This window comes from Equus caballus, chromosome 1 (assembly GCF_041296265.1).
Source record: "Equus caballus isolate H_3958 breed thoroughbred chromosome 1, TB-T2T, whole genome shotgun sequence".
In the NCBI taxonomy this organism is placed as follows: domain Eukaryota; kingdom Metazoa; phylum Chordata; class Mammalia; order Perissodactyla; family Equidae; genus Equus; species Equus caballus.
The window spans coordinates 45,857,193-45,875,988 of NC_091684.1; the positions used below are offsets into that span (position 1 = coordinate 45,857,193).

The following is an 18,796-nucleotide window of genomic DNA, read 5'->3' on the forward strand; positions in this document are numbered from 1 at the left end:
CTGCACTGCAGAGCGCTGGCTCACTTCCCTAAATCTGCGTTGTACTTGGAGTTTATTACCCAGATCTTTGCTGCCAAGCAAAGTGGCAAATTGAGTAATTTACTAGTGGTTTTGGACAAGACTGGTCATCAAACTTCTTTAAGATAGAATCTTTAGATTAGATTCTTTAGACTAAAATCACCAGGGCATTGCTAACTCTTCATAAAACTCTAGTTTAAGGGTGATATTCTAGTGGATTGAGACAGTGCAATCAACAAACATTGAGCCAAGGACGCATTATTGCTATTCTTGGTAAATACTGTTTTGCAAATAATGGATGAAATCTTTCTTTCAATGGCTTGCAATCTGTATTAAAAATATACAGTATCACATCAAACTAAAATGTAATTTGAGCCCATGATGCTCAAAATTAAATTCTTATTAAGTTTTGGTAGACTAAAACAATACACTCTATTTATATGATACACATAAAATTATTTCAATTAAGGAAGTTTTACCTTAATTTTTGCTTGGTAATACAGAAATAGATTTTTACTAGAAAGAAATTCTAAGTAAGAAATCTAGACACTGATATTTGGCATATCATTTAACTGTTATCAGTTTAACAAACTTTAAGGTATATTTAGTGGATTTGATTAATTTAGATTCCAATTCAAAGACAGCATTCTATATGGATATTTCAGTTCTTTTCAAAATGTTTTACTTAAAGAAACAAAAACAATGATGGAAATAACCAATTTAGTGTTGTTCACACAATAATTAGATTATTATAACATGCCAGGAAAAAATCACAGCCAATTCATATATGTATGTTCTTCTAAGATTCAAGCTACAATCTCTTAAATATTTTAAGTAGATTAAGGTAAAATTATTTGTCATGTTTGTTCATGCTTATAGTTTCTCTTTATGTGGAAATCAACATCAATGTTTTAATCTTCTCATGAGATACAAAATACAGGAAATGATTAATACGATTTTTTCTTAAAACACGGCTTAATGTTATACAGATTTGTGTAGAGAGTAAAATAAATCAACCAGTCATATGCACTAGTTAGTTATACCTTAGTACAAAGTATAATAATTGGAGAATAAAATTACTTAAAATCCCAGGCAGGTTTTACAAAAAAAAATAGAAAAAACAGGGAAAAGGAAGATACATGTTGTTAAGATATAAGAAAGGTAAGATACTACAGGTCTTATTGACACCATATTAAAAATTATGGCTCAATCTAAACAGAGCCCCATATATAAAGATCCCGCTGTGTATTTTTCATTTTAAAGCAGTTAAGTTAGTTACATAACAAACTGCATAAGATTAATAAGAATGAACTAAAGATATTTGTTGGCTCATAAGGAGAATGCACTACTTTCCTCATTGGGTTATTATAGATAGTATTCATAATAATAAAGGCATGTGAAGTGTTTCTTTAGTACAGTGCATAGAACATAGCAGATGGTAAATAAATGCTACTTGCACTCTCCCTGTGATGTAAACTCCAGGAGTGCAAGAACAAACGCTACCTGTTACTTCTTAGCACCCACCCCTTACATAGTGTCAGGTACACAACAGGAGGCAGTAACAGTCATTTTTTGAATAGGTATACACAGAAAAAGATCCTGACTGCCGTGCTGGACTCCATGTTTGTTTGGCTCTCTGCTCCGGTTTGACTTTTCTACTGTAAGTTAAGAACAAGCCACACATGGATGTGAATTCTTAAAAAAAAAAAAAAGAAATAAAAAAACCCAAACTAAAAGCCTTAATGGGCTAGATGGGTTCACATAGATCTTAGAAAAAACTCAATTTAATGGACCTGGTGGAACAGTAAAGGGCTTATTCAGAGCTCCACTGCAACCCATCTGCCAAACCAACGATTTGTTAAACAAAACAGTCACTTTTCTGTGTGTGAAATTTTTTGGATTTTGTCTGTGTGAGTCTTTTGACTTATAAGTCTTGGTGTTGCATTTGATCAGGGCGAAAGATTTCAGAGAGTTTTCCAATTTATATGTAAGTAAATACTCAGAATTTTAACTAATTGTCTCTGAGTTATTCTTTCATATTTGCATTGTGAAATTTATGTTAATAAAAAATAAAATTCATAAGTGGTAGGGAGGAGTGTTTGAACATGTTTAGGATTTAGAATTCCTTTTATTTGACGATAGACAATGCTTTGGTAAGTATCGGCTTTATTAAGCAACTTGCATTCAATAGAATAACCATAGTCTCAATAAACATGATGGCGAACACCTTTCAGATAACATGAGAGATAAATGAGAAGTATAAAATACAGCTTTGAATGTTATCCTTCTAGGCAGGGATAATTTCAGTTGTATTTGGGATAGTTGTGTTATCCTAGGTGGGGGCAATTTAAAATTATCTCTAATAGAAATAAATATATGTATGTTAGGCTATCAAAAATTGAGAGAGAGAGAGAGGTACAGTTTTTCCCTGTCTAGCATCTGTTCTTTTATTACTTTAAATGATTTTGGGGGGGGGACCACTTCTTTTGCCCTCTTTGTAGTAGTCACAGTGCCATACCTATCACCAATGATAACTAAGGAACCTAGATACCACCAATTGGATTATTCCCTGAAGATTTATTTACGCATGCCAGGAGGGAGAAGGCCTCCTTTCCTTAGTAATTATAGTCATGAGTTTAAGGTTTGGGCTATCAATAGCTTTAACATATATCTGGGTGGACAAACCTTGACTGAGAATAAAAGCCCAACACCATGGGACACAAAGGAGAAAAACATCAAAACAGGAGTCTGTTTGAGTCCCAGGATGTAGCCATGCCTGAAGAATTCCCTGGAACATTCTTTATTGCCTAAGCTTATTTGAGCTGGTTTTCTCTTATAACCAAAGAAGCCCTAAATTAACACTAGTTGAGTAGATTATTGAAGAGGACATCTATAAAAAATATAAATATGAATATGCTTTTGGTATAAAAGAAGTCAATTGAAATTTTTTCCTTCTTATATATGTTTTTTGCATATATTTTTTTTGGTGAGGAAGATTGGTCCTGAGCTAACATCCATGCCAATATTCCTTCACTTTATATGTGGGATAACTGCCACAGCATGGCTTGATGAGTGGTGTGTAGGTCTGCACCTGTGATCCAAACCCATGAACCCCAGGCTGCCGAAGCAGAGCATGCAAATTTAACCACTATTCCATTAGGCCTGCTCCTTAATTTTTTTTTTTAATGTAGCTCTTTATTTTACTTTATTTATTTATTTATTTATTTTTGAGGAAGATTAACCTTGAGCTAACATCTACCACCAATCCCCCTCTTTTTGTTGAGGAATACTGGCCCTGAGCTAACATCTGTGCCCATCTTCCTCTACTGTACATGTGGGATGCCTGCCATAGCATGGCTTGACAAGTGGTGCCTAGGTCTGCACCCAGGATCGGAACCGGCGAACCCTGGGCCCCAAGCAGAACATGCAAACTTAAACACTGTGCCCCTTGGGTGGCCCCTGCCCCTTAAATTTTTAAACTACAAATTATATACTCTGTAGTCTATTAACGGTAATTAATAGTTCCTCACATTAAAATTTCTTAGTGTGTAAATAAATCGAATCACTCAATTTTGAGTATCTTCATATATTAATATAAACCGTTCTTTTATACTTAAATTGTGGGTGCTTTTCTCCTTCATGTAAAGGAAGTAGAACCAGATGAATGAGAATACTCAATTGATTCAGATTAGAGAGAAGCTTGGATGATATCATTACAAAGGAAATCCAAATAAAAACCTAACCATTGAACTTTTGGCTTGAGTTTTGAACTGTCCCTTTTCAATGAAATAACATATTTGTTGTTGTTGTTGTTGTTTTTAAAACAACACAAATTTATTATCTTACACTTATGGAGGTCAGAAGTCTGAAATGAGTGTCACTGGGCTGAAGTCAAGGTGTCTGCAGGACTGTGTCCCTTCTGGAGACTCTAGGGGAAAATCCATTTCCTTGCCTTCTCCAGCTTCTAGAAGTTGCCCACATTCATAGGCAGGTAGCCCTCTTCCTCTGTCTTCTAAGCCAGAAGTAGTGAGTCAAATTCTTTTCACGGCACACCACATTTCTTCTTAAAGACGGATCTTTTTTGTTTTTATCTTTTTTTAATTTCAGTAACTTTGGATTATAACATTATATAGTTTTCAGATGTACATTATAATATATTTTGAATTCTGTGTAGATTACATCATGTTCATCACTCAACAACTAATTATAGACCATCACCTCACATGTGAGCCTAATCACCCCTTTTGCCCTCCCCCTTTCCCTAGGATAACTACCAATCCAGTCTCCATTGCTATGTGTTTGTCGTTGTTTTTATCTTCTACTTATGAGTGAGATCATACGGTATTTGACTTTCTCCCTCTGACTTACTTCATTTCGAATAATACCCTCAAGGTCCATCCATGTTGTCACAAATCGCCGGATTTCATCATTTCTTATTGCTGAGTAGTATTCCATTGTGTATAAATACCACATCTTCTTTATCCATTTGTCCCTTGATGGGCACCTAGGTTGCTTCCAAGTCTTGGCTATTGTGAATAATGCTTCAATGAACATAGGGGTGCATGTATCTTTATGCATTTGTGTTTTCAAGTTCTTTGGATAAATACACAGCAGTGGGATAGCTGGATCATCTGGTAGATCTATTCTTAATTTTCTGAGCATACTCCATACTGCTTTCCATAGTGGCTGCACCAGTTTGCACTCCCACCAGCAGTGAACAAGGGTTCCCTTCTCTCCACATCCTCTCCAACACTTGTTATTTCCTGTCTTGTTAATTATAGCCATTCTGACCGGAGTGAGGTGTTACTTCATTGTAGTTTTGATTTGCATTTCCCTGATAGCTAATCATGTTGAGCATCTTTTCATATGCCTATTGGACATCTGTGTATCTTCTTTGGAGAAGTCTTTGTTCAGATCTTTTGCCCGTTTCTTAATTGGCTTGTTGGTTTTTCTGTTGTTGAGCTGTATGAGTTCTTTGTCTATTTTGGATATTAACCCCTTATCTGATATGCGGTTTGCAAATATCTTCTCCCAATTGTTAGGTTGTCTTTTCGTTTTGTTGATGGTTTCCTTTGCTGTGCAGAAGCTTTTTAGTTTGATATACTCCCATTTGTTCATTTTTTCTTTTGTTTCCCTTGCCCAGTCAGACATGGGACTTGAAAATATGCTGCTAAGACCAATGTCAAAGAGCATACTGCCTATGTTTTCTTCTAGAAGTTTCATGGTTTCATGTCTTACATTCAAGCCCTTAATCCATTTTGAGTTGATTTTTGTGCATGGTGTAAGGGAATGGTCTACTTTTCTTCTTTCACATGTGGCTGTCCAGTTTTCCCAAAACCATTTATTGAAGAGACTCTTGTTTCTTCATTGTATGCTCTTGGCTCCCTTGTCGAATATTAGCTGTCCATAAACGTGTGGGTTTATTTCTGGGCTTTCAATTCTGTTCCATTCATCTGTGTTTCTGTATTTGTGCCAGTGCCATGCTGTTTTGGTTACTATGGCTTCATAGTATATTTTGAAATCAGGGAGTGTGATACCTCCAGCTTTCCTCTTTTTTCTTAGGAATCCTTTGGCTATCCGAGGTCTTTTGTTGTTCCATATAAATTTTAAGATTCTTTGTTCTATTTCTGTGAAATATGTTGTTGGAACTTGGATAGGGATTGTGTTGAATCTATAGATTGCTTTAGGAAGTATGGACATTTTAACTATGTTAATTCTACCAATCCAAGAGCACAGAATATTTTTCCATTTCTTTGTTTCTTCTTCGATTTCTTTCAATAATGTTTTATAGTTTTCAGTGTACAAATCTTTCACCTCTCTGGTTAAGTTTATCCCTAGGTACTTTATTCTTTTTGTTGCAATTGTAAATGGGATTGTATTCTTAATTTCTCTTTCTGCTACTTCATTGTTAGTGTATAGAAATGCAATCAATTTTTGTATGTTGATTTTGTATCCTGCAACTTGACTGTATTCATTTAATATTTCCAAAATTTTTTAGTAGATTCTTTAGGGTTTTCTATATATAAAATCATGTAGTCTACAAAGAGTGACAGTTTCACTTCTTTTCCAATATGGTTTCCTTTTATTTCTTTTTCTTGCCTGATTGCTCTGACTAGGACTTCCATTACTATGTTAAATAAGAGTGGTGACAGTGGGCATCCTTGTCTGGTTCCTGTTCTTAGAGGGATAGCTTTCAGTTTTTCTCCACTGAGAATGATATTTGCTGTGGGTTTGTCATATATGGCCTTATTTTGTTGAAGTATTTTCCTTCTATACCCATTTTATTTAGACTTTTTATCATAAATGGATGATGTTTCTTGTCAAATGCTTTCTCTGCATCTATTGAGAGGATCATGTGATTTTTATTCTTCATTTTGTTAATGTGGTGTATCACATTGACAGATTTGTGGATGTTGAACCATCCCTGCATACGTGGAATGAAACCCACTTGATCATGATGTACGATCTTTTTAATGTATTGTTGTATTCGATTTGCTAGTGTTTTGTTGAGGATTTTTGCATTGATGTTCATCAGTGATACTGGCCTGTAATTTTCTTTTTTTGTGTTGTCTTTGTCTGGTTTTGGTATCAGGACAGTGTTGGCTTCGTAGAAGGAGTTAGGAAGCCTCCCCTCCTGTTCAATTATTTGGAAGAGTTTGAGGAGAATAAGTCTTAAGTGTTCTGTGAATGTTTGGTAGAATTCACCAGGGAAGCCAAATGGTCCTGGACTTTTATTTTTTGGGAGGTTTTTGATTGCTATTTCAATCTCCTTACTGGTGATTGGGCTATTCAAATTCTCTACTTCTTCTTGGTCCAGTTTTGGAAGGTTGTATGTTTCTAAGAATTTATCCATTTCTTCTAGATTATCCAGTTTGTTGGGTATAGCTTTTCACAGTATTCTTTTATTCTCTTTTGTATTTCTGAGGTGTCCATGGTAATTTCTCCTCTTTCATTTCTGAGTTTATTTATTTGAGCCTTGTCTCTTTTTTTCTTGGTGAGTGTAACTAAGGGTGTGTCAATTTTGTTTATCTTTTCAAAGAACCAGATCTTGGTTTCATTAATTTTTTTTCTATTGTTTTTTAGTCTCTATTTTGTTTCTTTCTGCTCTGATTTTTATTATTTCCTTCCCTCTGCTGATTTTGGGATTTTTTTGTTCTTCTTTTTCCAGTACCCTTAGATGTGCTGTCAGATTGTTTATTTGGAATTTTCTTCTTTGTTGAGGTAGGCCTGAATTGCTATAAACTTTCCTCTTAAAACCGCTTTTGCTGTATCCCATAGATTTTGGCATGTCGTATTTTCATTTTCAATTTTCTCCAGGAATTTTTTGATTTCTCCTTTGATTTCATCATTGACCCAATTATTGTTCAGTAGCATTTTGTTTAATCTCCACATTTTTGTGGCTTTTCTGGTTTTCTTCCTGTAGTTGATTTCTAGTTTAATACCTTTGGTGTCAGAAAAGATGCATGGTATTATTTCAATCTTCTCAAGTTTATCGAGACTTGTTTTGTGGCCTAATATGTGATCAGTCCTGGAGAACGTTCCATGTGCATTTGAAAAGAATGTGTATTCTGTGGTTTGGGGATGGAATGTTCTATATATATCCACTAAGTCCATCTGGTCAAATGTGTCGTATAAGGCCAGTGTTTCCTTATTGATCTTCTGTTTAGACGATCTATCCATTGGTGTGAGTGGAGTGATAAAGTCCCTTACTATTATTATGTTACTGTCTATTTCTCCTCTTCCATCTGTTAATAATTGCTTTAGATATTTAGGTGCTCCTATGTTGGGAGCATAGATATTTACAAGTATTATATCTTCTTGTTGTATTGTTCCCTTTATCATTATGTAGTGCCCTTCTTTGTCTCTTATTACAGTTTTGGTTTTAAAGTCTATTTTGTTGATATAAGTATTGCTACCCTTGCTTTCTTTTCTTTGCTATTTGCATAGAATATCTTTTTCCATTCCTTCTCTTTCAGTTTGTGAGTGTCTTTAGGTCTGAAGTGTGTCTCTCATATGCAGCATACCTATGGGTCTTGTTTTTTTTTTTTATCCAATTGGCCACCCTATGCCTTTTGATTGGAGCATTTAGTCCATTGACATTTAAAGTAGCTATTGATAAATATGTATTTATTGCCATTTTGTTACTTTTTTTCTGGGTGTTTTAGTAGTTCTTCACTGTTCCTTTTCTCTTGTTCTATTCCCTTGTGGTTTGATGGGTTTCTTTAGTAATATGTTTGATTTCTTTTGTCTTACTTATTTGCTTACTTATTATAGGTTCCTGATTTGTGATTACCATGAGGATCCTAAATAATATTCTATGTATATAACAATCTATATTGAGTTGGCTGGCCCTAGGCACTCAATTGTTTCAGGCTTTGGAAGGTGGGGCTGATGCTTTTTATGGCTATTTGTGAAGAACAGGTCTTCTGCTGATGATATGCCTCACCCCCCACAGGACCACAGACACCATCAACACAGTCCTGGTCCGTGCACACTTCCCAACCCCCTGGAGCATACACTGATACCCCACTGCAGAGGCCCCCACCTCTCCACCAATGCCCCCCACAGTTCACCTGGTCCTCACGTATGCCCTGCCCCACAGAGGTGGACACACTTGCCTGCCTGTAGAGGATCAAGGCACCCGGTCAATGTAGGCTGACAAGTAGCCTGAGGGCTTGCTATTGGGTGGGGCAGGTCCTTAGGGAGGGCTGCCTGCCAGTGGCTGAACTGGATTAAACCTGTGCTCTATTGGGCGTGGCAGCCCCCTCAGCTAACAGGCCAGGGGAATAACCTCAATGGTGTCTGCTGGGGTCTGTTCAGCATGCCTGGACCAGTTCAGAACAATGGCCCCCACCAAAGTCTCAGTCTCTGGCGAGGATCCTCCTCTCACCAAGATGCCCCCAGAGCCCACCAGGTGAGTCTCTTTTCACCAAAGGACTGTCAGCCTTCTGTCTGGTGATTTTAGGTTGCTGAGGTGGGTGAGTTTGTGCATGGGCCCTTTAAGACCTGGGTCTTTTCAGCTTTCAGCTAATGGCTTTTCTGGGGGTATCCTCGCTGCAGTTAATAGCCAGCAAAGCCAGACAGTAAGACCCTTGTCTCAGTTGGGCTGAGTCTGAAGTATGCTTATAGCAGTATCGGCCCTGCTGCATGCAGACCTCACTTCTCCAGGGAGGGCTGTATGCCTTAGAGTGGCTCCCTCCTGGCCAGCTGAGAAGCTCCGCTGCTCCCGAAGGTGGCTTTTTTTCTCTCCAGCAGGAATTTCTGCCCCTTCTGCCTTCGTCAGGACTGCCCCTTGTTGTGGGGGTTCTTTTTATCCAGTTTTCTGTTTTCTATGCTGGGTAATTTTCCCAAAAATAGTTGTAACCTGGTTGTGTTTGTGGGAGGGGATAAGTTCAGAGCCTGCTTAAGCTATCTTGATGAGATCCGAAATAACATGTTTTTATAAAATTTTTTTCTCTGGTAAATATTAGATTATATTTTTTAAGTCTTCTCTTTAGCAGAGGCTTTCCTAGTTATATTATTTCTCTGCATGATATTATCCTTCCAAGTTTCCTGGCTCTTGCCTGAATTTTTTTTATCCTAGCCTCCTCCAGGTCTGGCTTCTGCTCTCTCATTTTCTGATCTCCCACTGACCTTTCCTCTCTTATCTCTCTGGCAAATGCCCTCAGGCATCTCTTTCACTACCTATTATTTTCCTTTTACTTCTATTCCTGACCCTTCCTTCCTTGTCCCTCCATCTATCTTACTTCTTATCAATATCTTCATGTACAAACAGAAAAAAAAATCATTTTATATAATAAATTAGATTTTCAGAAGGCATTTGAAAGATATTACCATCATTTTCTTTACAATGAAGAATATGATATGTGATATTCAAAGCAAATCACTTCCAGAAATGTTCAACTCCATTCAAACACTACCAAGCAAATATCTGAATTTTCCCTTGTTTAAGTTGCAAAATGTGAGTTTTTGAAATTTGCTATCAATTTAGCAATAAAGCAGAACACAATTTTCAAAATATGAATGAATAATTTAATAGGAATAAATATGAATTAGCTTCATAGAAATGATATTACATAATAAAGATGTTTACCTTTCATAAAATATATAAATCCTAAAGAAATTTCCATTTCCATACTTCCCTTTAATATTTCTGTTTTCTCTCTGTTAGTACAGAAACAATTTGCATGTGTGCAGTTAAATTCTTTAACCGTATATGCCCCTATTCTCTCCCTGTCTTCATTTAGAAAATATCAAGACCATGCCTGGGAACAGAATTAGGACGTCATGTGTCTCTTGGCAGAGTATTTTTTAAAATCTCCATGAATGAGGAAATGGACAACATCCTATCTAAGATGCATACTTACCTTCAAGCAATAATACAAACCACCAAGAAATAAAATCTTCTCCAACTATTAGAGAAATCCTAAAGTTGTCTCCAGGGAATAGATTTATGTGTAAATTCTCTCATCTGTCCTACACTTATCTCATTTTGGGGTTGAATTTGTTGAACTTATTGGTGCCTCTGTGTAGCTGCACCTCAGAATGATCCTGTCTCTACTATTCCTCAAGCAAAGACAGCCTTGGGTTACAGGAGTGGATAAACACCTTCTCCTCTGCTCCTGCTTTAGGAGAAGATACTCTTCATCTTGTGAGCTCCTCAAGTGGGGCAAAGGAGAGTCAGTTCACATTGAGTTCAGGTGTTAGCAAGACAACAGAGACTTGATAGATAGCTTGGCTTATAGGCCATGGCTTATATTTACTAAAAAATGCTCCAAAAAATTTGGTGAAGTTTGCCTGTATTTAGTCTCAGAAGGTTTCATGAGTACATACTTAGAAAGTTTTGAAAACCTTGATCATAATTTGTGAAGTGGTAAATGCTAAAATTATACAGTGTATCAGGGGACCAATACCTTGATCTGTTTTCCGAGAATATCTTTTACAAATTACCAAATAACTGATCACATTTCCCTGTGAGTTTACTTTGCTAGTTCTTTGAAGTTCTATTTGCCATGGCAGTGAGGAACATCTTCTCCCACACATACCACCTCATGCCTCATCTAACATGTTAACACTTTGGATAATGAGAAAATCAGAAGTGGCTACTAAATATCTTACTCAAATTAACTCACATCCAAGTGTAAATGTGGAAGTATCCATGCAATTCACAAACTGCTGCCTGAGCCTGGGTTTTTAACAGCAGTGTTTGATGATGTTGGCACTCTTGATCATTTTCTGTCTTTGAAGCTAGTGAATTCAATGATCCATACTTTGTGTTTATTTATCAGGACTGTGAACATCATAAGCAATTTAAGATGTTTAGAATTAAATGTTGAGTTCAGACGGCAGAAAAATGCAAAGTTAGGGAAAATTGATAAGCATGATTCTCATGTATCTATTATCTCTTTATTAATAGAAGTTCTCTTTCTCAGACAAAATGGAAGTGGTTGGGGAAGGTGGGAATTATGTGAGTTCAAATTTGTGAATGCTAGGGTAGAATAATAAGCATGCATGTTTTGTGTGGGAATATCCAATGTCAAAATAGTTCATAAAACACAGTGAAGCTATTAACTCAAATAACTGGTAGTTCTAGTAAATAGTAGTTCAAAGGAAGAGAAGCTACATTCAGAGCTTCAAACAATGTCATTAGGGACTTGTCTCTCTATTTCTCTGCCGTCCTCCGTGATGGCTTAATTTTCATGTTAGCTTTCCCAATAATGGCGGCTAAAATGATCATGAACTCTCATATCCTACACCCCCTGCCCTCCTCCTCATGACCTTCTCAAAAGAGAACTTCTTAGGAATTTCCAGTAAAAAATCCTAAGATTGACTCTACTTTTGCCTAACTTGGGTCATGTTTACGACATAGAAACTAGTTGTTATCATGGAACAGAATGATCTAGATAATATACCCAACTCTGGATCTAGAGAGCAAGGTTTTGAAACTAATGGACTAGGAATAAGGGAGAGGTAATTCTCCAAAGGAAAACTAGCATTCTTTTACCAAAATAATGAAGGAAGGATTCTGGTCAGTCAAAAACAACTGCTTTCTATAATCAAAATGTAAGCATTGCAGAAAAATCTTTAAAACAGAACTAAAACATTCTTCAGAAGAAGTTGGAGCATTCCCCGGATTGGACAGTAGTAAAAGTCAAGGAAGAAGAAGGCCAGGCAGTGATAACAAAATATGTATATCCTAACATTAGTCCAAACACAGTATGCCTACCACTGACAGCAGGCCTTGGCCATGGTTGGGAGACCAATCTTCTTACTAGTCAAATGAGGACTCAGATAAACTATTCAACTAATTTAACTTTGAATCACATTCTTCCTACTTCTGAGTTACAGCAAAATGTCAGAAGTATATATAAGTATACTCATATAGAAAGAATATCACAGAGTGAAATTTTCACAGCTCATTGTTTTTAGCTTGCTAAAATGCTAATTAGAGTGAAAATTCATGTTGAAAAAGTATTTACATGTAAATTAACTTCAAGAAAAATTTTCACTGGAGATACTAGCCAAATAATGTTGTACTTCCCTGTCTCAGAAGAAAAACAACAACAATGCGAGAATTTGGTCTAGGCTGGGTTGAATACGGTTATGAGTAAGACAGTCATTTGAAGGAAAGTTAGGTTAAAATCTCCTGAATGATATCTGATGACAATGAAGACATTAAAATGTTCTCACTGATGGGCTTGAGGACACACTACTCCAAAACATGGCAGCTTGGCACACTGCATATCTTAAGCTGAAGGAGTTTGAGCAGAGAGCAGATGCAGGACGATCGCTCTATTCTTCGCCCACCCTTGTCTCCTAAAACAGGTCATAAAACCCTCTTATGAAAGGTGCCCTCTCTGCAGCATCTTTATCAATGGAGAAAAAGTGACATGGAGAAAAATCTGAACAAACAGTCCTTGCTAAGTTTCCCCCAGTTTACTACACTTACCTCAATACTCCTTGACTTATATCATATTTCTCCATGACTGTCCACCCTTCATCAAACAAAACTACTCAGGTCTGTTTCTTCGGGTCTTCATTTCCTTATGAAGACTCCCATGTCATGTAAAACTTGCATGTGTATACTTTTCTGAAATCTGTCTTTGTCAGTTTAATTTTTAGACAGCCAGGGACCCTAGCCAGGGACTCTGAGGGTCAAGAAAAACTTTTTCCTCCCCAAATCACAAACCCAAGAGTTTATATTTCTAATTATCATGGCATATTTGATAGATTATTCAGTAAAACAAAAACAAACAAAAACTTTCTTGAATCTCTCAAAGCAAATGCCATACTATTGAGATCTTAGCTATAAGTTTATGCTTGTCTGCTTTAAAAAAAAATCCTTTGAAAAATCCAATATATATTTTTTACTAAACCACTCTAATAGTGAAAACATTCCTCTTAGAGTAAGCATTTATAAAAGTCTTAAGAATTTTAACCAGCATTTAAAAAAAAAATCATGCAAACTAATGTTTTTGAAATGGAACAGGAATATTTTTCAACTGCATTCACACATTTGAGCTGTTTAGACATGTTGCAGTGAAATGAAATGCTATTGCCAAACACACATTTCAAATAGAGGATAGTTGCCAATGTTGTCATCTTGAAATAATCTTTTTGCTCTTTGCTTTTCCAGCATAGGTTTGTGTCACAGTTGAAGTTGATTCTTGCAACTTGCAGTTAATCCTTGACTACTTGTCATGATTAGATATTCAACTAAGGTATACATCGAAGACCGTCTGTGAGAGGACATTATTTCATCTGTGTCTCAGGGAATAGGGAGAGTCATTTTGAGGAAGGGCCCACCCTGGCTTTTTGTGAAAGCAGGAGAGTGCCAGGTGGTTGGTACAGATAAACACAAAGAACTATACTGGAGGAAAAAAATCCAGGGCTCTGCCAGCAAACCTTTGCAATATTGCTGTGCACTACAACAGGTGGCAACCACTGAGATCCCTATGGTATACACGAGTACAAAGCCAGAATAGGACTCCCATTTTGTAGCTCAGATTCCATGAGACACTGAAAACACAGATGTTAAGAAGTTTCAAAGTTCAATAAGGTCAGAATCTAATATTACCATGAAATACTCCCCTTTTCAAAGTGCCTGCATTTATATTGCTAACTGCAGAAAAGAGCTCTTGAGAGTAATCATGGGAATGAGTGGCATTTAAGTTAAAATGTTAATACAGAATGTTTAGCCTTTTTTTAAATTTAAAAAGAAACCTGTAGATTTCCTAGGGGAACTGGACGGTGGCCTATTAACATGCAGATATGATCTAGTAGACCCAATATTTAAAAGTGAAAAGAGGGGGGCTGACCCCCTGGCCGAGTTGTTAAGTTCCAGAGCTCTGCTGCATGGCCCAGGGTTTCGCTGATTCTGGGCACAGACATGGCACCGCTCATCAAGTCACGCTGAGGCGGCGCCCCACATGCCACAACTAGAAGGACCCACAACTAAAAATACACAACTATGTACCCAGGGGCTTTGGAGAGAAAAAGGAAAAAATAAAATCTTTAAAAATAAAAACAGTGAAAAGATATCTTTAAACCAACATAAAGGAGAGAGAGAACTTTTACCAAGATTTCCTTGTCCTGAGCTCAACACATCATGATTAAAGTAAATTGAAGTGGAAAATAAGACAAAAGGAAATAAATACATGTTCTTTCAACGGTCTCTAAGCATTTTATGATCTTTATGACTCAAAGTATCTAGCTTTGTTTCAGGCACAGAGGAATCGAGAAATGATTCACTGAGTGATATTGCCATGCCAGATACAAAACTTTTGAGATCTGCTAATGCCAAAGAGAAGAAAACAATAAGCAGTAATAGGAGGCACAGGACTGTGGTATAGTAAACGTATTGGCAAGGTTTTTTCACCTATTTCCCTTCAGAATTTATTACACACCTCCAAGGAGTAATGACTTCTATGAACCACTGTCAAACTCATTTAGCAAAAAAGAACTTGAGATAAAAAGTAAAAGGACTAGCGATAATAATCATAAATAGAACAGAAGGGCAAATGCAAAATGACGTGAAACAAACACTGGAATATAATTTTTCATGAGAGTAGGAATGATTTTCTTCTTTTCTTTTTACTGCTGTGTCCCCACTACTCAGAGTTGTGTTTGCACAGAGTGAGTACTCGACAGATTTATCAAATGACTGAACAAATTTTAAAAGATTGAAATAACTTGTATTAGAGTGAATAAATGACCTAATGACCTTCTACTATGCGCCCTTCTCTCTGCAAAGTATTTTATACAAGTTAATCTGTGTACAGAATCACTACGAAAACCTTGGAGAAAGGTGGTACTATCCTCATTTTATAGAAGACAAATAGGAGTTTCAGATATCTTAGTAAATTGTCCAAAGCCACAGTGACATCAAAATACACACTCTTTCCTTTACAACATGGCATAACCCTCCAGAGGGTAATGATACTGAGAAAACGTTGTCAATGGAAACACACAATTTCATGGAAGACAGGAGAAGGCCCTGTTCACATTACCTTACGTGCTTCACATGGCAAGGAAATTCTGCTCTTAGTTCTTAGAATTCACAACTTCATGTTAAGTACTCTATGCTCTGTTGTCTAAATAGTAATAAAAGAATCATGACTTTTTCTCTGCAACAGTATGTGCAGTGTCTTTGTGTGAACTATAGTCTGAATACTTTGAATATCTCCTAGTTGAAGGAAAATAATCATGCAATACACCTGGAATAAGAGAAAAATTATATCAAAAATAAAATATAGGAGAATAAAAATGAGTAATATGTTAAAGTTTCTATTGAAAGAAAAATGTGCAAAAGAGAACAGGTGAAAGAGATGAGTAGAGCAAAAAAAAGTGGGAAGGAGTAATGATCTATGTGTCTATCTATCTGTCTATCTACCTATCTATTGAGAGATATCTACCTATCTATTGAGAGATATCTCAATGTAGTGAAATAAGATAAAGAAAGAGTTTCATTTTGAGAGCATTGCATTCTGTGAAATATTTTACACTTTCACACTCAAGAGTTAAAGAGTATACTGAATTGAATTCTCCTCTGACTTGATTCTACTTTAAATTATTTCAAGGCTAAACTACCTTTTAAAACTTATTACTAATTAATTTATAAATCACTGATGGTGTTAGCGTCTTGTCACGCATAAAATCTAAGTATAAATTTCTATTACCCAAGTGAATGTGATTAATGCAAACTATGACATTACTAATCAAGAAAAAGCAGGTCCCTTTATACAAATCAATCAAACAGTGATAAAAACTTTTGATATATTATAAACAGATTGAGTCAGAAATTAAAGAAAATACTTTGATTTGGAAAAAAATTCAAATTAGTATTTCACTAAGAAAAACAAAAAGCTGGATGTACTCAAATTGGAAAAACGACGGTGAATCAAAACATTTGCTCTGTTACGTTTTCAGTGGAGAAAATAATGGCAGGAAGTGATAGGAGATTTTCTGGTGTTTTATTACTTTCTATGAAGTTATTCTAGATGCTCTTATAATTAACTTTGCTTTTATCAACTTAAGGATATTACTCCAGCAATTGTTCCTTTATCTCAGCATCATAACATCTCCTCTCTATTATATCATACTCATTGGCATACAGTCTCATATCTTTATTCCTTTGCAAACCTCACAGGATTCATTTACAGGAGCCTCTGCAACTTATCTATAATATTTTATTTCAAGAGCTCTCTATACTCTCTTTTAAATTTCTCTATTCTCTTTCACACTTGAACCCATTCTAATCAGTCTCTTATCTCTATCACAATCCGAAAACGGCACTATTAATCACCAGATTACTAAATCCAATGGCCAGTTCTCCATAGCCATCTTACTTGAATTATTAGCAGCATTTGATACAGTTGATTACTCTCTACTTTTTGAAAACTATCTTCATTACACTTCCAGATCTCAACACTTTCCAGAATTTCTTTCTATCTAACTTCTCAGTCTCCTTTGCTGGTGCTTCCTCCTGTCTCTGATCTCTAAACATTGGGTACAAGGAGTTCAGTGCTTAGATTTGCTCTTTTCTCTATCTACGCTTACTCCTCTTTGTAATGTCATCTAGTCCTATGACTTGAAGTCCCATTTATAATCTAAAGATTACCAAGGTTACATTTCCAATGTGAACCTCTTCTCTGAACTCCATATTCATACTCATACTCTACTCCTCATTTCCATTTGGATGTCCAACAGAGATCACAAACATTACATCCAAAACCAAGTTCCTCATCCTTCAAACCAGATCCTTCTGTCATATTCTCCACTTTACTCAAAGGCAACACCATATTTCAAGTTGCCAAGGCTAAAATCCTTGGAGGCATCCTTAGCTTCTCTTTTTCTCTTATGTTGTGTCCTATCTAAAATGATATACTCTTGATTCTCTCTTTAACTTCAATAAATCCACCACATTTCATCACTTCTACCACCACCACTCTGGTCCAAGCCATATGACTTCCTCTTTGAATTAGCCTTTTTATAGGGATCTTTCCATTTTTGCCAACCATAGAGGTTATTCATAATGCAGTAGATATAGTAATTCTGCCAAAACAAGTCAGATCACGTCACTCCAACTCACTCAGATCCGCAAACTAGAACATGATTTGGTTCCCCGAAACACTATGTCATAATAGTATACTTCTCTCCTACTCACTCATTCTGATCCAACCACACTTTTTTGATATTCTTCCAAACATCACAAGGACACTCAGGCTTCATTTGCTCTTCCTTTTTTCCTGGAAAGCTCTTACTTCAGATGTCCAACTAGCTTAATCCCTTACCTTATTCAAGTCTCTGTTCAAATGCCACCTCACTAGTAAAATCTTACCTGACCAGCATTTTAAATAGCACCCCTATTCACCACACTTTATTTATCTGATCTGCTGTTATTTGTACCAGTTGTTACCATATGATCTACTATATATTTCACTTGTTAATTTGTTTGTCTATCACTTCACACCAGACCCAAAGTTGAATATAAACTTTCTGTGGGCTATTTCCTGCATATTTTTTCACTGTCGTATGCTCAGACTTAAACTAATACCTATTACACATTAAATGCTGAATAAAGATGTTTTTGTATTAAAAAATGAATACTTGTTCACAGAATGTATACAAAACCAAAAATATTTGACATTATGCTTTTTTTTAAAAAATGAGAAAATTAATCTAAATCAGAACTATTTAGCACAGAATGCTTTATACTTAGTGTTCAAGTAAAATATTTGAATCACTTTTCTATTATTTAGTAGATAGAAATACCACCAAAGCCCAAACCCACATTGGCTATTTGGAAAGCAGGAAAAAACAGTGCTTAGAAGTATGGACTTTGTCTTAAATTCTTATGATTTAGAGCATCAGCTCTTCTACTTAAATGGGCTAACTTCATCGGGCTTCAGAGTTCTTATTGGTAAAAATGAGAAACTAATGGAATTTTCTTCATAGTCTTATTAAGATTCTTCAATGTAAAGTGCTTAACACATTGCTTAATGTATGATTAGTTTAAATAATTAATCAGCTACTCATTACCATTATTGATGACAAAGAAACTTCTATATGGAAAGGCCGTCAAATGAACTGGGAAGAAGTGGGAAAAGAGCATTAGCTCTTAGCTCTTAGGCTGAATTACTACTTTTCTCCAAGAAAGTCAAGGAATTAGCGAAGAGCTGCTAAGAAATAGAGTCATTTTTGAAAGTTCCATTAAAATAGAATGCTACTAATATCAGGATTGCACTTCTATTGATGTAAAGAATGCAATGATCACCTT

General features: G+C 36.0%; 1 protein-coding gene across 3 annotated transcripts in view; it reads right to left on the bottom strand.

The window, feature by feature from the left end:
- PCDH15 (protocadherin related 15) overlaps nucleotides 1-18,796 on the bottom strand; it is a 952,630-nt gene that overhangs the window by 804,960 nt on the left and 128,874 nt on the right. The gene's annotated exons all lie outside the window — the stretch shown is intronic.